At 54.8% G+C, this 19,733-nt stretch overlaps 1 protein-coding gene across 4 annotated transcripts in view; it reads left to right on the plus strand.

Moving 5' to 3' along the window:
- The first annotated feature begins 496 nt into the window (after window positions 1–496).
- Window positions 497–19,733, plus strand: part of SRC (SRC proto-oncogene, non-receptor tyrosine kinase) — a 60,189-nt gene continuing 40,952 nt past the window's right edge. Inside the window, exon 1 of one of the 4 annotated variants that reach the window (XM_058685555.1) lies at window positions 497–517. The gene's annotated coding sequence lies outside the window, so the exon portion shown is untranslated. Of the gene's footprint in view, window positions 518–9,867; window positions 10,169–19,733 lie in introns of those variants that run through there. The other 3 variants (XM_058685554.1, XM_058685556.1, XM_058685557.1) reach the window with 3 other exon arrangements.

The following is a 19,733-nucleotide window of genomic DNA, read 5'->3' on the forward strand; positions in this document are numbered from 1 at the left end:
CTTCTCTTGGTTTCTCTCCTTCCTAGGTTCTGCAGCTTCTCAGATCCCTCCCCGAGTGAGTGCTTGTCTCACACTCTGCTTCGGGCAGGGAGGGCTAAGGTAAAGTCTAGTTGAAGCCTCGGGACTGTGGGCTCCTCTTGGGCTAGCGCTGGCTGTGTCCTTGGCCTTAAACCTAGGCCTAGGGCCAAAGAGCCCCCCCACTCATTACTGCCTCCGCCCGCAGGAAGGATTTGTGGAAGTAAACAGAGTGAGTCAAGGCGAAGGGGGAAGGGGAAGAGGGGGTTCTGGGACGTCCTGGGAGAGAACTGGGCACTTCCCCTGGGAGTTTCTCTCTTCCTCATCAGATGGAGCCAGGAGCAAAATGAGCACCAAGATCCCAGACAGATGCACCTCCAGGGGCCAGCCCACATGAGGCAGAGAGAAGTCAAGCGCATGACCAGTTCACCCTTGAGGACTTAGATTCCCAGGAGCCCTGAGCTGTGGAGCTCTGTGACCAGGCCTTGTACTGCGTGTCCAGGTCAGTCGGGGAGCAAAGACCCACTGTGATCAGTCACAAATAACCTGTATTACTTCCTATATTGCCCTAGGAACATGAGCTTACTGTAGAAGACTTAAAAAGTAAAGACAAGCATGGGGGCACCGGGGTGGCTCAATTGGTTAAGCAACTGACTTCAGCTCAGGTCATGATCTTGCAGTTCATGGGTTCCAGTCCTGTGTCGGGCTCCATGCTCCCTGCTGACAGCCCAGAGCCTGGATACTGCTTTGGATTCTGTGTCTTCCTCTCACTCTCTCTGTCTCCCTCAAAAATGAATAAACAGCATTAAAAATTTTTTAAAGAAAAAAATTTTAAAGAAGTAAGGACAAGCACAGAAGAAAAAAATGATTAAGCTCATGTATGATCCTCTATCCCTGGGACAACTGCTAGAAACCTACTGATGTTTATCTCTTTTTCCTATGCCCACTTTTTTTTTTTTTTTTAACAGAAATGGGATTATATGTTAATACTGTAACATAATTTAATTTACTAATACAGCATGAACTCTTTCCATGGCAAAGTATATAGATCTACATTGTTAATTTTAAGGCTGCTAACGTGGTCCACTTTATTTTATTTAAAAAAAATTTTTGTAACATTTGTTCATTTTTAAGAGACAGAGACAGAGCATGAGCAGGGGAGGGGCAGAGAGAGAGGGAGACACAGAATCTGCAGCAGGTTCCAAGCTCTCAGTTGTCAGCACTGAGCCTAACGTGGGGTTTGAATCCACAAACCGTGAGATCATGACCTGAGCTGAAGTTGGACACTTAACCCACTGAGCCATCCAGGCACTCGCCCCCTTAAAAAAAATTTTTTTTTAACGTTTATTCATTTTTGAGAGACAGAGCTATGTTGTCCACTTTATTAATGAAATCTTGGGCCAGCTGCACCAGAAATAATGGTAACAACAACAACATATCCGTTTACCAAACATCTAACATGCGCATGTCAAGCTAATCACTGAAGAGCCACAGGAGGTGTGTCTGTTCCCCTCAGTTTACAAATGAGAGACGTGAGGGTGAGGGGGGAGTCAAGTGACTTGCCCAAGGCCACAGGGCTATTGAGGCAGGATTCAAAGCCAGGTGTCTGTAGCTGCTCTTAACAATGATATTTGGCCGCCTGGTGGGTACTCCTTCCTGGGCCCCCATATTTGTTTCCACCCAGAAATTCACATGAATTGGAGCCTTGTGCGTGCATTTTACGAGTTCCACTTGGAGGGGGAGGCTTTATATTGGGGTTGGCAGGGCGGGGTGTGGGCAGGCCTCGTCATCCTTCCTGCCGATTTCTTATGGCTCCCTGGACATGTCATTGACCTCTTCCCTCTGCAGCTATGGAAACAATGCCGGCCAGAAAGGGGAAGGGACGTGCCTAAGGCTGCACTGTGGAGAGATTGCACTGGACTGGGGTCCTGGTTTTCGATTCTGTCCCCCGGGGGTGAACAAAGCATATGGGATGGATGGACAAGGACATAGGGGTTAGAGGCCCACGCTCCAAAGGACCATCACTGCTACATCTGTCCTGGCACAAGTCTTGCCATATAGGAGACCTGTGAATGGGATACAGAGGCCAGGATGGGGTGGGGTGTCTGTGGAAGTCTTCCAGGAGGGGTCCAGGGACAAGCAGGGTTTGGACAAGCAGAGAGAGAGGAGACAGTGGACCCTATGCACAGGCAGATGTGTGGAGGCAGAAAGGAGAAAGGGTGTGTTGAAGGGCAGGAATAGGACAAGGAGGAGACTGGCCAGACAAAGGGTCTGGGAGTCTTTGAGGGGTCAGAGAGGACCCAGAGGCTCCAGGCCTGGCCTTTGGGGCAATCCCCTAGCCACCACAGAGCCTGCCCTGGTAATTCCTAAACAGGAACAGAAGGAGGAAGTTCTATAAGCGACACTCAGCTGGTGAGTGGGAGGCACGACTTGGTTTCGTTTCCAGACCGAGTCCTGGAGTCGTTTGGCTCTGGTGCCCACCCCCACCCTGGCCCATCCCCTGCTGCCTCTGCCCTCCGCTCAGGTAGTGGTGAGCCCCAAAGCCCAGGAAGAGGCCAGGGGAAGTCCTGTCGTGTGGAAATGCCCTGACGTCTCTTTCTCTGCCAGACCAGACAGTGAATTCCGGAAGCCTGGGCCGCAGTTTCCACTTCCTCTTTGCCTGGCAAACCCTTTCCTATCCTTCAAGACCCAACCTAAATGTCCCTCATCTGGGCGCCTCCCGGAGAAACCCCCATCTAGGCAAGCTGAGAAATGGCTACCTCTCTCAGCTCCTCCAGCCCTCAGACTGAACTTAAAAACAGATGGAAACGGGGCGCCTGGGTGGCTCAGTCGGTTGAGTGTCCGACTTCGGCTCGGGTCATGATCTCGTGGTTCGTGAGTTCGAGCCCCACGTCGGGCTCTCTGATGTCAGCACAGAGCCTGCTTTGGATCCTCTGTCTCCCTCTCTCTCTGCCCCTCCCCCACTTGCACTCACTCTCTCTCAAAAATAAATAAACATTAAAAAAATAGATGGAAGGAATCACCGTTCATCGAGTCTGTGCAGTGCGCAAGGCATCGGGCTAGCTACCTCTCAGCCTTGACACTTTATTGGAATCTCTCAGCGTCACTGGTAGTTGGTACAATCGATCACCAGGTGCTCGACGTCACCAGCAGCAGAGTGAGGCCTCGCAAGGTCACACGGGTTGCAGATGGTGGGGCTGGATCCTTCGGTCATGGAAGTTCATGGCTCCTGGCCCTCTAGCTCAGGATGTTTCAGCGTCTGTTTCCCCTTCTGATTTGAGAGTCCCCAAGGGGCAGGGTCTGTGTCCTTGGACACCTGGCCCAAAGAAGTCGCTGAGCCAAGGACAAATCTTTGAACCTCTCAACCCACCTTCACCATGACAAGGACATAGGCTGGTGCACTGTATACAGTAGACATTTAATAAATTCTTGTGACATCAAGAAACTTTGATCCTAGTCCAGGCTGTCATAAACTTGCGGTATGACCTTGGGCAAGTCCCTTCCGTTCTTCAGTCTTCAGTTTCCCCAGCTTTAGAAGGAAGTGTTTAGAGACCGCTTTCTTGGCTTCCTGCCTGTCTTAAAACCCCCCTTTTTTCTTTTTTCTGGCTCTAGAACATAATGTGGCATATACCCCTATTGTTAACATCTTGCATTGGTATGGTACATTGCTTACAACTAATGAAACAATAGTGGTATATTATTATTAACTAATGTCCACACTTCACTCAGAGTTCCTTAGTTTTTCCCTAATTTCCCTTTTCTGTTCTAGGATCCCATCCAGGATGCCTCATTTTATTTATTTATTTATTTATTTATTTATTTATTTATTTATTTATTTAAAACATTCTTTTTCAAGTTTATTGATTTTGACAGAGAGAGAGAGAGAGAGCGCACGTGTGCACACGAGCCAGTAGGGGAACGGCGGTGGGGGTGGGGGGGGGGCAGGGGGAACAGCACAGAGCCTGACATGGGGCTTGAACTCATGAACTATGAGATCATGACCTGAGCCAAAGTTGGATGCTTACCCTACTAAGCCATCCAGGCACCCCAGATGCCACATTATATTTAATCATCGTGTCTCCTCCTTAGGCTCCTCTTGGCTGTAACAATTTCTCAGACTTTCCTTGCTTTTGATGACCTTGACAGTTTTAAGGAGAACGGGTGAGCTAATATTTGTAGAATTATCTCTCTACTGGCATTTGTCTGATGTTTTTCTCATGGTTACATTGGGATTATGGATTCCTGGGAAGAAGACCACAGAGGTGAAGTGCTGTTCTCATCACATCTTATCAAGGGCACATGTTATCACCATGATTTATCCCTGTTGATGTCAACCTTGACCACCTGGCTGAGGCAATGTTTGTTGGGTTTCTCTACTGCAAAGTTACCTCCCTGCCCCACCTTCCATGCTGTCCTCCTTGGAAGGAAGGAAGTCACTAAGGAACGGAGGAGTTATGCTCCCCTCCTTGAAGGCGGAGTATAGTATTAACATTTTTGCTTCTTTGGTATCTACTTTTCAAAGCCCTCCCACAAAACGTTGCTACAGTCCGTCTTTCCAACAAGCCTGGGAGCCTTTGGAGATGAGGTGGAAATGGAGGCTCAGGGAGGGGACTGGGGTGGAGATCAGCAGTTGGGCCAGGCTCCGTGTGTCCCACCTCTCTCTCCCTTCTGGATGTGAAATAGGTGAAGGCTGTGAAGGCCAAGGCTCACAGAAGGTCTGGGCAGGACAGAACCGCCAGAGTATCGTTCTCAGAGGGGCTTGAATTCTTCCTGGGTTTGCATTCGAGGTCCTGCACTCCCTCACTGTGGCATGTCCCCTCACTGAGCCTCAGTTTCCTCATCCGTACGATGGGGATAACAGTAGCTCTTACCCCATAGTGCTGTGAAGAACAAACGAGTTAAGTACACACAGAGCCCCAGAACGGAGCACCGGGCAGGAAGCTCTGTGCACAGTGACGGTGAGCTGGTGCTATGATGATTATTTTTACAAGTATTCTTTGAAGCCCTCCTGTTGCAGGCCGTCTCCTGTCTGCTCAGCAGGCTTCTAACCCCCTCTGATCTGTGGGGTCACGGCTCTGGCTGCGGATTTCCTCCCTGCCCTCTGCCCTCCCACCAGGCCAGGCGGATCAAGGGCCCGGCTCTTTTCATCTTTTCTCACAAACATTCTGAGACATGGTGGAAGGAGGCCTGGGCTGGAGCGGGGCCTGCCTGCCAGAGATGCCCTGTGTGACCTTGGGAGAGTGTCTGTCCTTCTCTGGTCCTCCACCGTGGCCTGAAGAGAGTGGTGGGGTGTGTGGCTGAGTTTCTTGGCTCTTGGCCTTCACAGGAGCCTGGTGGGGCCAGGTGCCTCCCTTCTCTTCACATGGGTAGGTCTTTTCTGCCTGTGACATCCCCTGTCCTGTCACCAGACCCTGGGCTGGACAGAGAAGCATTTGAACCTCAGGCTTCCCGTCTGTGAATTGGCCGTGCACACACAGAAGGTGGGGCTGAGAGGATTTTGATTGTGTGGGGCTGCACTCAGTGGTTAACACTTTGGTTTGCTTGGGCTCCACCCGCTTCCCTTGGCTGGAAGGTGGGTGGATGCTGGAGGAACATGCTGGAGATTGGCCACACTCCTGGCAGCTGGCCTCTGAGGGAGAACAGGCTCACCTGCTCCTAGTCCTTCTGACTCTCCTGGGGCGAGGCACGCTTCTCTAGTGTGCCGTGTTTATGCCTTCAGGCGGGTCTGGCCTGACTCCCTGGAACTCCGGTGCCCACACACCAGGTAAGCCAGGGACCTGGGTTTAACTGGCTCAGCCGTGGCTGCCATCAGCACAGAGGCCTCCAGACTGCTCCTCCCCACCCCTCAATCTGTCTCCCACTCAGTGATCGCATATCTCCTCAAGCCCTTCTCTGCCCACGCCCCTCCATGGCTCCCCGGGGCCTCTGAGATAGATAGAAGTCAAGCCTGGCATTCAGGGATCTTCAGGGCTCACCCCAGCCACACTTCCCACCTCACTTCCCCAACTCCAGCCCCCCATCATGTGCTCCATTAGCGCTGCTGTGGCCATAGTTCCAAACACAGCAGTGGTTTGGGCCTGTGTCTTTGTTCATGCTGTTCCCTTTGCCTGGAACACCATCTCTCCTCAGGCTCCTACACTCTCCATAGAAGAGTATAGCATTACACATGCTGGGGGGCTCCTCTGGGCCCCTCCAGCCCCCAGTGCTTGCTCCATCACCATGCCCAGTGTGCGGGTCCCACTCGCCTCTCCCCGAGGCTGTGAGCAACTCCAAGACAGAGACCAGACTTGGTTTGTTCCCCACTGCATCCCCAGCCCCCAGCACAGACCCTAGCACCTAGATGTTCGGTAGATGCTTGGTAAATACTGAGTGGCCAGAGGAGGGAAGAGTAAGGCTTGGCCAGGCACTAGGGCATGGAGAGCATTGCCGGCAAAGGGGCCAGCAGGTACGAGGCCTCCGGGTGGAATGATCGGCTCTGACGGAGTGGCTGCCGGGAGGCAGGCTTGACAAGGAGGGAAGGCCACCAGGACCTGCGTAGGAGGCCCGAGTGGCTGGCAAGGGCCAGATCAGGCTGAGGCACTGAAGAACTGGGCATCTCTGTGTAAACTGTAAAGTGCAGTGTCACGGAAGGTGCCAAGCCCACTCCACAGCCTCAAGCTAGAGCCTGCCTACTCTTCCACCCTATTCTTTCACACTGAGCCCAGTGGTTTTGAACAGACAACTTGTAGTAGACCTTCTGGGGAATGACAGGGCTGGTCTGGAATTTCCCGCTGAGAGTCTGTGACGGGTCAGCTTCCCAGTCGCTGTCGCTGTGGCTGTCAGAGGGTGAGCTGGGCTGGGGGTGGGCGTGGCAAACAGGCCATTGAGTCAGAGTTACTGATGGGGGGTGGTGCCTCAGATCCCATGTGGCGGGGAAACCAGTCTCACCCAGGGGACTGTCGCCAGCCAGTCGTATGGAGCCAGGCCTCGCCCCACACCTTCCACCCTGTCCTCTGTGTAGCTTTGACTCAGGTTGGGTGTCAGAGGGATGAGGAGGTTTCTAGAGACATAACATGTTGATATCCATAATATCTGTCATTTGCTGGGTGCTTTGGGTTGGGAGATTGTCCTCGTGGCTTTCTAGGCCTGGCCCAGGGCTTTGTATACTGTTGGTGGTCATTGAATGTTTGCTGTCCGTTAACGATGATGAATACTTTGCAGGTATTAAGCAATGAGTTGCTGTTCTACTAACAAGATTTTAAACAAAATAATGCACAAAGAGCCACTTATCCACCAGGCTAGACCAGTGGGACTCTTGTATCTGCATAATCATGGAAGTTGGTACGGTTGTTTCCCCCAGTATATTGATGAGTAAATTGAGGCTCAGAGGGCAGGGTCATGCAGTCAATGGAGAGTTGGAACTTGAGCTTTTGTGGATGTCCTTATCTCTCCGACCAACTGGGCAGTATCTGCTCTGTGCTGGGCACGGGTCAGGCCATAGTCCCTGCCCTCGGGGTGGGGACAGACATACCCTAGATGGACTTGCAGTGTGCCTCCATCAGGGGTTGGTCAGGAAGCATGTCCTGGAGGAGGTGGCACTTTTTCAGGACCTTGATGAACAGCAGGGGTTGGGAAGCTGGAGATATGGGGCAAGTATTCTCCGCTGGCTTACAGCCTGAGCAAAGGCCCAGAGGGGTGGTTTGAAAATAACAAACACTTCCAACACTCAATAATGAAACCATTGTGCTGGCCACATCCTCCTGAAGGGCCTCCTGAGAACCTCAGCCTCTGAGCCAAGCCTCAAAACCAGTGATGGCTCCAGGTGGAAGGCCACATCTGTGCTTGAGAGCCAACATTTGCCCCAGTCGTCCCCCACTCCTCCAAGAGAGTGGGTAGGGGTATGACCAATGAGGGCTCTCACATACTAAGTGTATATCACCTATTTCATTTTCATGAGAGTCTTCTGAAAGGAGCACTATCTTTAGCCCATATTGCAGATTGGCATACTGAGGCTTACAGAAATGGCATGCTAAACATCACATACACAAGAAGTGGCAGAGTTGGGACTTGAAACCAGGTATGTGGGTCCAAAGTCTGTGCTTTTAAAGCCCTCTGTCATCCCAGGCCCAGAAGAAGCCCAGAACTTTCAGTTGAACTCCTGGGGATGAATGTGATGTACCTGTAAATATTTAACAATTAGTTCACTGGAAGGGAAAAAAAAGCCTTTTTTTTTTTTTTTTGCTTATTTCCAAGGAGAAAATATTCCCACCGACCGTGGCTAACATCAGGCTACCAATGTGACATCGTTGAACTGTTGGAAAGAGATGAGCGCCTTTAGCTCCTGCAAGGGGTGCAAGAGTTGGTTCCAGCACCCACTGGATGCATATCCTGTCCCTGGCCCAGTGTGGCCCGGAGAGGCCTTCAGGAGTGAATAAGGGCTGAGAAACCTGCTCCTCCAGCCAGGGGCCCGCCCAGAATCCCAGGAAATTGCGGTTAATCTTTAAGCCAGCCTTGCAAACAAGTGCAGCTATTTTACCAGCCCGGGCTGGCTTCTGGTGCTGGCTCTGCTGCTGGCCTACTGTTGGACTTCGGGCAGCAACTTCCCTCTCTGGCCTCAGTTTACCGACCATAAGAGCTACCATTAGCTGAGGACAAGGTCAGCCACCCTCACACTTGTCCCTTCTAACCTTCTCAGGAGTCCTCTGTGACCATGTTCACTTCTGTTTTACAGGTGAGGGGACTGGGCTGGGGAAGCTGGTGGATTTGTACCAGGTGCAAGCAGGTGGGCAACTAGTCAAGATTTGAACCCAAATCAGTCTGACTCTAGGCCTTGCTCATTCCTGATCTCTTGGAGGCTCTATTGTACTCTGAGGCCTTTGCCTCCTATATTCTAGGCTTTCCCTCCCAGCTCCTCTTAGGAGAAGCCTAGGCCTGGTGCTATTTGACCTGGCTGGGCCTTAGTTTCCCATCTGTGAAATGGGAGAACTTTCAGAGGAGAGAGGAAGCAGGTGGTGGTATTTAAAACTGGATTCAGGCCCACCCTTCCCTAGGCCATGATTCCAGGAGGGCAAGCGAAGAGCCAAGGGTGGGGTGCCCGCCCCTAATAGGGCAGTTCTGGAGCCTGGGCCAGGAGACGGTGGGGGTAAAGTGGTTGGCACAGTGGTTGGGGGAGCCTCTGTGGCCTGAAGCAGCATTTCCTTATTGTCTCCTTTTTCTGCTAAGCTCCTTGCCCCCTGCATCAAGATATAATTTGCCTCTTTATTTACTTGGAAGTGTGATTGCCACTAAATACCAGCTTCAGCCCCCTCATAAGCAGGAAGATCCAGAACTCAGTGACTTCTGATGAGCTGCCTTAGTTACTGTTTTGTTTTGTTTTTCAATGCACATTAAAATGAACACACATCTATTAAAATAAATGTTGCTCTTCCCCACACTGTGCCTCCAGCCCCAGTCCCTACTTTGGGAAACACAGGTCAAGGCCAGGGTCCAAGGCTTGGTTCTTGTCAGGTGACTTCTTTCTCTGTGACTCAGTTTCTTCATCTGTAAAATGGGGATAATCATCAGCCCGCCCAGCCTAGGTGTTGTTAGGAATAGATCCTAAAGTCGACCTGGCCATTAGCATGGTGCCTGGCCCGGAGTGAGGGCTCCATCAGTGCTAACATGATTATTATCATTACCCGTAATTGCGAAAGAGGTGGATTTGGGGTAAATAGGGTGGGTCGACTGGGGGCAGTTGGGGAGGGCATTCTGGGGTCTCACAGGGCGGGGCGCTCTCACCCGGCGGGGTGGGGGCAGGGTTTCGGTGCCTCCGCCCCCCTGCCCTGCCCCTCCCGGACCCCTGGCTCCAGTGGGTGGGGGACCCGCGTGTGGGTCTCTCCTAGGTCACCGGCGGGGAATCGGTCCCCGCACGCTTCCTCGTTCCTCCTCCTCCCGGCGGCCTGCCGGGCCCCTCCTCCCTGCTCGCGCGCTCCCTCCCTCCTCTTCCCCTCCCCGGGCCGCCGCCTCCTCCTCTCCTCCTCCCTTTCTCTCTCGATCTGTCTCTCCCGGCCCGGAATCCATTCCGGCCTGGGAGCCGGAGCGGCCAAGGCCGCCGTCTGCCCGACCCCCTGGCCGTCCGGCGGTCCGCCCTCCCGTGCGTCTGTCTGCCGGTGCGCCCGCCTGCCGACCGGCCCAGGTGAGCGCCCCCCGCCCGTCCGCGGGCCCCCAGTCCCGGCCGGCATGGGGGAACCCCCGCGCGGGACCACCGTGGCGTTGGGTCGCGGAGTCGCGGGGGCTCCTGTCCACCCCTCCAGCCTCCGCCCCCGGGTCCGAGCCGCGATCCCGGAGCGCTGGGCGGGCGCGCGGGGACCTGCCCGGCGCGGCCTTTTGTTGTGATGCCGCGGGGGAGGGGGCTGGGCGGGGGGCTCAGGGGTCCTGTCCGCGCGGGGACCACCGCCGACTCACCCTTCCCCTACGAGCCCCCTGAGAGCGGGAGCCGGGCCGAGCCCCCCAGCCGGGTCTAGGCCAAATCTGAAATCTGAGCCTGTCGGCGCCGCCTCTGGCCGCGGCTGCGGGGCCTGGCGCCCCCGGCCGGGGATGGGAGGTGGAGAGGGGGCGGGCAGGGTGGGCCTGGGGGCGCCAAGCCAGGGGCGCCGGCCCGGGCACCAGGACTTCCCTATACTCCTGGGGCTTTGGGTAGGGCCTGGTGCCGCCGGCCTGGAAGGGACTGGGCCGCGCTGTTGGTCCCCCCTACCCCCAGCCCCCCAGCCTCGCCCCTGGCAGACCCAGCCGCCTGCCTGCTCAGAAGTTGGCAAAAGTTTTGGGTTTTCTCCACCAGGCCCGGTCCATCTGCCTGCCTGGGCTTCGGTTAGGGGCGGGTTTGAGTACCAAAAGGGGCCACCACTTGCCCTGCTGTGTGTGGTCAAACAACTGCTTACCTTCTCTGATCTGGGGGTCCTGATCAGTGGCAGGTGGGTCTGGCTGGGACTACTGGGCTGCTGGAGGGTTGGGGGTGAACAGAAGAAGCTCACCTGTGGGGTATCAGTTCCGCCTCTGGGGCCTTTAGGCTGATGGCACAGTGGGCAGAGCAAGTGCGTGACCTCAGATGAGGCCTCCTGAGCTTCAGGACCTCTACAACTGGGGCAGTGGTCCCTGGGTCACCTGGGGTGAGTCCAGGCCCAGCCACAGTGCCGCTGAGATCGGGCTTGGTTTCGAGAATAGGCCAGGCTGGTCCTGTCACTGACCCTTTTCTCAGCCTCCTGGCTAGGCAGACGAGACACCAAGGCTTCTTGGCTCACTGGGTGACCCGGGCCAAGGGACTGCCCCTCTGAGTCCCCGCATGGAAGGGGGGCAGCGTGTACGTACTTCACCATGCAGGAGCTTGGTGTGTAGTTGGTGCTCCCTAAATGAGCGCTTTGCTGGATGAGTCGCCTAAAATGGGTGGGGGCCGAGGGCGCCGGACCTAGTGGGGCTCGTCTCCAGAAGAGGATGGATTGGTGTCCGAAAAGCCACTTCATAACCCCTGGAGAAAGAAACAGGTCCCGTACAGTCCTGCCATCTGGCAGCTGTGTGACCCTAAGCAACTCACTGCCTCCTCAGGCCTCAGTTTTGTTGAGTATAAAATCGGCCCAATGGAGAAACTGAGGCTTGGAGAGGGGAAGTGAGTTGGCCAAGCCCACACATCTTGAAGCTGGGTCTACACTTCAGAGACCCCAGCCTGGCCGCCCTTGCACCCCTCCGTTGTTGGGGGAGCAGGGGTTTGCGAGTACGGGACCAGGCACACAACAGTGTCGGAAAAGACTATACTGATGAGTGACTGTGTGGAAGCCACGAGGTCCTTTTGGTGATGTGGTCTTTCCACCCAGGGAAGTGACTTACAGTGTGTCACCTCTCTCAGCTGACTGCCTGCCTAGGCCCTCCTGTGTGGCCCCTGGGCTTTTCCTCCTGAAGGTGTCCCTGCCAGGACTGTCCTCTCCTTCCATGAGCTGCTTATCTGTTCTTGCTCTTGAAGGTTTAGCTTCAGGCCCGCCTCTCCCAGGAAGGCTCCCTGGCTCTGTCCTCCACTGCCCACCTCTTCCTGGAGCATGAACTCTCCCTAGCTCACGCGCAGTGCCTTCTTTTGCTTCTTCCCTGATTGTGACCTGGGAGGGGTGGGGGGATGTCTGTCTCCGCCAAGCTCCAGGAGCCAGGGAGGGGATGGCTCAGTGACCTGCTGACAATGCCCCCCCCCCCAGCCCCCTGATCCTCAACTGACCTCATTTTCTCAAACCTGCCTCGATGCAAACATCCATGACCCTGTATGAGCATCTGTTAATAACCAGGAGTTTCAAACTCAGGCTGAGCGGTGTGGTGATGGGGTTAGTAGTGAGAGTTGTAGGAGGCACGAGGAGGCGTCCAGGAGGTGGTGCTGAGGGAGAGCAACAGTTTGCTCCAAGTTGAGAGATAGCGCCCTTCCTCCCCGTCTGTTCAGACACTTCCCAGGGCCCCTGGGGTTGTGGAGAGTAGTCAACTGGGATAAATCCTTGCTGCAGAATTGCAAACAGGGTCCCTGGTCTCCCAGATATTTGAGTCTAGAGGGTGAGTCAAGTATCAAACAAGTTGCCAAATAAATTAATATATAATCACAGATGTGATAAGGGCCCAGAGAGAGAGGCGTGGGGAGCAGAGGAATCTTGAAGGAAACATGTAGGAGTTGGCCAGGCATGGAGCTAGGAGAAGGGCTTGCCAGGCAGAGGGAACTGCATGTGCAAAGGCCCTGAGGTGGGGGAGTGTGTGTTGTTATGGAGAAACAGTGGGAAAACCTCTGAGTCTGGAGCACAGAGAGTTAAGGAGAGTGGGTGAGAGGTGAAATGGGGGTGGGTGTTATCAGCAGGGCTGGACCATATGGGGCTGTGTAGGCTTTGGGGAGGAGTTTGACCTTCATCTTCACACAAGGGGCTAATTCGTGTCCCCTGTGTGAACAGACCCATGTTGGAGGCCAGGGGTACAGAGCTGGCCAAGGCATGTGGTAGAAATAGGTCTGTGGGGCTGGACTCCAAGTATTCTGTGAGGGCCTAGATCAGGAGTCAGGAGGAGGAGGCATTTGAGGCTGGGCTTTGAGAGTGGAGTAGGAGTTCACTGGTAGGAAGACAAGAGAGGGTGGCTGGAGGCTGGGAGTGGGGCAGGGAGCAGGCAGGGGTCAGCTGGAGACCAAAGGTATGATAAGGGCTCAGGAGTCAGATCTGCGTTCATGTTCTGTCTCCACTTGTTGTGCATCTTTGGGTCATTTACTGTATCTTTCCGAGAGTTATGCTTTCTTTGTCGCGAAAATGGGGACAATAAATATCTCCCTATCAGGTGACAATTAAAGGAGGGCTATATGGCCCCAGTGCCTGGTGCCAGTAGGTACTTAGGAAAGGGGACCTGCCTTGAGTGACGTTACACTGGGTGGGTCGGTGGGGCCCAGTGGGTCTGGCCACACCAGCCGTGTCATGAAGGCCTTAAGTGGATGAGCTCACAGAGTCTGAAGGGGCTGGTCTGGGCAGGCATGGCCTAGGAAGGGATATTCACAGACGAGGCCACCCCTGTGCTGGGTGATTTGAGTCCTGCTCTGCCCTTGCTGTGTGAGGAGGCTGAACTGGGGAGAGCATTTATTGGGTCTAGCTCGGCCCCACTTTGAGAAAGCCTGCCTTACCTGAGATTGGTCCATTTTCCAGATGTAAATACCAAGATCCAGAGGGGAGACGCCACTTCCTGCCCAGGTCGTGTGGCCCCCACACCTCTATCTCCCTTGGGTCTCTACAGCCCTTTACTTCCCCTCCACTACCGCCTTATCTCCACGGTAAACCACTCTGGTTTCCACTCAAGCCACTTGGTGGGGGGGAGGGGTACTTCCTTTGGGACACCTCAGTTTCCTCATCGGTGAAGTGGCATAGTATGAGTCATGGCTCCTAGGATGTCCCACAAGGACCAAAATAAAGCATTCAGCACACATTAACTAGATAAATAGAGACGGGGAAGAACCAGATGCTACTCAATTCCTTCCTCGTCTGGCAGCTAACAGCCCCTCCTTGCGAATCAGTTTCTGAAGCTGTGAAATGGGCATGGGGCTTACACTTAGTAAGGCCAAAGGGAGATTGGGATGAGATTGTACCTGCCTTTACCTGGCCATTGGCTCTGCATCACAGTTCTGGAAAGGTAGGCCCAGTACGTGCTTCCTTGTGTTCAAGGCCCCGTTCCCACTGTGTGTCCAAAGGGAAGGCGCTTAGCCTCTCTGAGCATCAGCCTCGCACACCTCCCTTGTGAAAATGAAATCCACTAATTTCTCCCAGTGACTTGAATCTACTGGATGTTCAGTGACTGTTACGTCTTTCTCCCTTGCCCTCCCTTGTGGGGGCTCAGATATTACCCACCCCTAGGATGGCCCAGGCCTGCACTGCTGTGCTGAGAAGCATTCTGAGGCCAAGTCTTGGCTTCATGGGAATGAGTGCTGGGGGAGATTAGTAATGTCTGCCATTGGCAGAGGAGTAGAGCATGTTGTACGTGTGCCATGAGTTTGTCATTCCTGATCTATTCTGACCTTCTCTTTTCACAGATGGGGGAATTGAGGCCAGAAAGACCCAGGACATATTATCCAAGCTGGGAGAAAAATGCACATCTCTTGTCTTTTGATCCAGGGCTCTCCCGACTCAGCCAGCCTGCCCCTTCCCACAGGACAGCCTGGGTGGGGAGGAGTCCAGGGACAGATGACTGGGGAGGATCCCAGAGCTGGAAGCAAAACCCCCCATTTCTCCCCCTCCTTGCTATAGGACTTTGAACAAGTGACTCCTCTCTAGCCTGGGCCTCAGTTCCTCTCCTCCCCATAGACTAACCAGAGGCGTTCCAGAATAAAATGAGAAGCTAAAGGAGAGGAGAAGCAGATGATCTTGGCCAAGTTCTCTCCTGCCCCGGTCCTCAGTTTCCTCCTCTGTGCAGTGAGAACTTTTCCCTCGCTGAGGCTCTGTGATGGGGATCCTGGCCAGGGAGTTCTCCAGGGCAGGCATGACTGAGTCTTCTTAGCGTGCATGTAGGCTGTTTGAGACTGCGGGAATGAGTCCTGCGAGTCCTCAGACCCACTGGGCCGCGAGGCCAACAGAGATGGACTCCTGGTGCTAGGAGTGGAAGTCAAGTTCGGATGGTGTCAGAAAACTAGGCCTCGGCAGACCTGATTGCCTTCTCCTGGCCTGCCTGGATTTGCTGCCTCGTCTTTCAGTGTATCTGATGTGGATGTCCTCATGTTGTGCCCTCTCCAGCCAGGTCATAGCAAGGTGGCCCATTCTATCCTTTGCCCCAGCCTGGCGTGGACAGAACTTTTGTTCCTGTTACACAGAAAAGCAAACAGGCTCAGAGGGGCCAAGGGCTGAGGCCACGGTCGCCCAGCACGGTAAAGCGTGAGCCTAGGCTTCTGGCGGCTGGGTGACTTGTAGCATCTGATTCCCACGGAGTGTGCACCCAGCTTTCCTGAAATCTCTCCCAAGGTTTAGGGTTGGTATGTTGCTGGGGGCAGGTGATCCTGACTTTCGGGGCTTCTGGTTCGGGCTGATGGATCTCTACTCAGATCTGGAGTATCGGATCTTGCAGGGAGCCCCCAGCTGTCCGGATTGGCATCTCATGGGTGCTCAATGGATGCTCATGGCATAGAGGGGGTAGAAGTAGCAAGGCTCGTGGAGCCACTTGGTTCTGGGTTCGAATCTTGATTCTGCCGTTTGCTGGGTGGGATTGTGGGACAACAATCGCTTGGAGCCCTAGTTTCCCTGTCTTCTTCGAAACGGGACGACAGGGCCCGTGCCAGCTCTGATAAGGGGGTGCGAGGATCACATGAGCTAATGTGTGTCTGCTCTGGCACAGAGCCTGCATACAGTAAGTGCTTAATATTTCTGTGATTAGGAAGGTAATCCTCTGACGAGGTGGGAATTCGGGACGGGAATTGCGGGCCAATTGATCAGGGAATCCCTGGGGCTGAGTCTGGGCACCTGAATCTGTGACAGGCTTGTCCTACGGGACGTGGCTGAGGGGATGGTTAACCAGAAACAGACAAGTTTTGTGACTGGGTAGACTGGAAACCACCAGCGCCACGTAGCCTCCCTGAGCCCGGCTCCTGCCTCAGCTGACCTGTGACTTGCCCATCTGTGACGTGTCAAGGCCTCCCAGTGTCCTAATCCCTGGCATTGAAGGCCTCCTCACTGAATGGGTCTCTCTCTGTGAAGGTGACCACTGATGGAGCCGTGGGTGCTTTGCCTCTTTGTCTGCTTGGCCTGAGAGGCAGGAGCTGTTATTGCCCCAGTGGTTTCTGTGGGGAAGGAGCTGTGGCTCAGAGAGAGGCCAGGTGGGCCCGGGCTCCACAGCAAGGGCTCCTGGAGGTGAGCTCTTCCCAGCCCCACCCCGGTCACTCCTACATTTTCCTTTCACTCGGGTGACCCCTTAGTCTTTCTGAACCGTTGGCTGTCTTCCTGTGTGCCCGAGCTGTCCAGCCTCTGTGCCTTGCCTCTGTGGGCCCGCTGCCCAGTGGTCTGCCGTCTCGAAACTTGCCGAGGCGGCTAAGATGCCTCTGCCTCCAGAAAGTTCTTAGTGACCACCCTCTGTCCCCCCACCCGACTCCGTTCTTGCCTCCTCTGCACCCCGCTGCCACTCTCTGCTCTCCCTCATGGTTCTGACACATTCTGCCTTAGACGGCAAGTCATAGGATTCTTTTTTGCCTCTCAGGCAGTAAGGCGATAATCATCACTCCAAGGGTGCCGCACTTTACAGTTTACAAAGCACTTTCCACAGTCACCTTTGAGTACCCCCCAGCATGGCTAGGCAGATGGGGAAACTGAGGCCTCAAGCTCAGGCTCACCCCAGCTGCTCTTTCCACTTGAGCTGATGGGACTGAACCCCGCCCCCACTTCCCAGAACCCCCAATCTCCTGAGGCCAGAACCCCTCTCTCAGAGCCCCAAGAAAGGAATCGGAGGTTCAGAGAGGCCAAGTGACTTGTCTAAGGTCACGTGGCCTGGAAGGCTGGCAGAGCTGAGAAGGGGCGGATTGTGCCCACGTTCCCACGGCTTCTGAGTGGATAACCAGTTGTAACCGTGATCCTGAGGGAAAAGTGACCAGCCCCTGGGGTTCCTTCAAAAGTCATCGGCTCCCTCAGCACATGCTTGAGCCCGTGTTCGGTTGCGAGTGCTTGTCCTCGTCCTCATACCTAGTCCTCACGATGTCTTGCAAGGCAACAGTTCTGGCCCTGTTTCACCAGAGAGGAAACCGAGTCTCAGACAAGCAGTGACTTGCCCAAGGTCACGCAATACATGGATTTGGACTCAGGGCCCCATGAACACCGTGGGTCTACCCTGCCTCATCCAGGCTGGGCCCTTCTTTGCCTCCTGTCTGACCCCTGACCCTCCCTCAGCCCCTGCTAGGCATTCCTCTCAGGACAGAGAGGCCGGGAGACTTCTCTGGGGAGCCGCCTGCCTCCAACCCCAGGGCTTCTGCACCTCCAACTGCTGTCACCCACAAGCTCTGTGACTTTGGTGAGTCAGTTCACCTCTCTGTGCTTCGGCTTCCCTACCTGAAAAAATGGGCCTAATGACAGTATCCGCATTACGGGCTTGTTCTAAGGATCCAGTGAGGTGCCTGATGCCCTCAGCAAAGCCGGCACATAGCACACCCTCAGTAAACGTTAGCCGCTATTTGGTTATAATTCGGATCAACTTGAAGAGGAAAGGATTGACAATCCCATTCTCCAGATAGGAAGACCGAGACTCAGAGGAGGGAAGTAGCATCCACCAGGCGACAGGGGGATGTCACAGCTAGAAAGCTCCTGGGGCACATCCCACTTTCCAGACGGGGCAACTGTTTCCTTCTGGGATTCAGTTTTCTCATCTGTGCGGTGGGTTTGTGCGTGTTGTGGGGAGATAGTTCTATCGCATCAAAGTACTGTGGTTCATCCATCAGTAGCCACCCTAGGGAGAGGGGAGAGGGTCTCCTCTTCTATCTGGGCCGGTGGGGCTGTGCCCTGTGCATTTTGTCCCTGAGTTTTGCCAAGTTCTCAAGCTTCGGCCCGTCTAGGAGGCTGAACTGGGCCCAGCCAGACCTTCTGGGTGCCCCGTGGCTGCTGACACCCAGGTCCCTCCACATCACCTGTTCCATCTGCCTCCTGTGCTGCGTGCCCTGGGCAAATGGCTTCTCTTATGGAGCCCCAATTTCCTTATCTGTGAGATGGGGGCAGGGGTCTTTTCTTCGTTGGGCAGTTGGGAGGACTGGATAAGCTCATTTCCCCCCAAATGCCCGCCTGCGCCAGGCTTATAGGAAGTACCCAGCTAGTGGTTATGGTTATAAGGATGGGCAGGTTTCTGACTGGCAGGAAGGAGGAACACCATTCCAGGCAGAGGACCCATGTGAGCAAAGTCTCAGAGGTAGGACAGTTTAGGGAGCACCCGGTAGTTAGGTGGGGGTAAGTGGGAGAGGACTACCAACTTCCAGGCTTTGGACTGACCTGAGGCAAGTAGGCAGGGTATCAGCAGTGACTGCGGTGATGTTGACCTTCCTGCCCTCCAAACCGTAGCGTGGCTCTTGGAGGCTTGGGAGCAGCCACCTGTGATCCCCACCCCCATCCCTGCCAGGTGTTCCCGAAGGCCCTGGAACCAGATGAGCCACAGTTCTATTTGGGGACAATTCTGCTGTTCCCGTTTCTCTCCTGTGCCCTAGTTTTAGAAACGACGTGGGTTTGGTTACCAGTTGGCCATTTGCAGAAAGCACCCCCCCCCCCCCCCCCCCCGCTCCGCCCATACCTTAGATCTGTGGGCAGCGTGGGCAAAACAGGACTCATTATTGCCTTTGGGGGTTGTTCCTGGCCTCTGTCCCTGGATTCTCTGGGCAGGGAGTTAGCAGCTGGACTCTTGATTACCTGCTGCTGGTGTCAGGGCTTGTGCTGGGTGCTGGAAACCCCAAGGGATGTGCTCTGGGAGCAGCCGATGCTCTGGTGGAGATCATTGTCCTACCACAGGGTAGGCACATATGAACTGTGGCAGCCCGTTACAAGGCCAGAAGGGCTTCCTAGAGGAGGTGATACCTGGTCTGAGTCTTAAAGGGTGAGCAGGAGCTCAGGAGGGAAAAAAGAATGGTGAGGGCATGCCAGAGGGAGGGCATGGGCGAAGCTCGGGTGGTGGGAACTCGCCTGGCGTGTGCAGGCATAGGTCAGGTACAAGGCAGTTGGAAGGTTGACCAGGCAAGCCCTCAAACCCTTGCCAGGCTTTGCTGAGGTCTCCCGCTGAAGGTGTGAAGGGAAGACAAAGAGAAGGGTCAGACTGGGCTCCAGTGCTCCATTACCGTTGCCGAGTGAAGGTAGCTCCTGGGGGCCGGGGTTTCAGATAGGGATCGAGAACCCCTATCTGGGGCAGAAGGTGGGAGCCGGTTGGGGCCTTGGAGGGAGCAGGCCAGGAAGGACTTCCTGGAGGAAGTAGTACTGACAGCTTGAACCAGGGCCTGAAGGTGTGATGTGAGCAGCTCCTCTTGTCGGAGCCCTGAGGAGTGGTATTGACGTGAGAGGCGGCCGGTGGCCCTCAGTGGAGAGCCCGAGGGCCTGCTCGGGGGTCTACATGCTGTCCTCAGGCATGAGGAGAGACTCCTGGGCAGGACTGACTTGTCAGGCACTGTGGCCGTTCTGTTGGCATCGTGGCTTTGGTGAAGTGGCCCTGGAGAGAAGGTGGGTGCTAGCCAGACAAACGGGATTGATGGGGGAGCAGTGAGGAGGGGGTGGGGGCCTCTG

Source organism: Neofelis nebulosa, chromosome 9, assembly GCF_028018385.1.
Source record: "Neofelis nebulosa isolate mNeoNeb1 chromosome 9, mNeoNeb1.pri, whole genome shotgun sequence".
Classification (NCBI taxonomy): domain Eukaryota; kingdom Metazoa; phylum Chordata; class Mammalia; order Carnivora; family Felidae; genus Neofelis; species Neofelis nebulosa.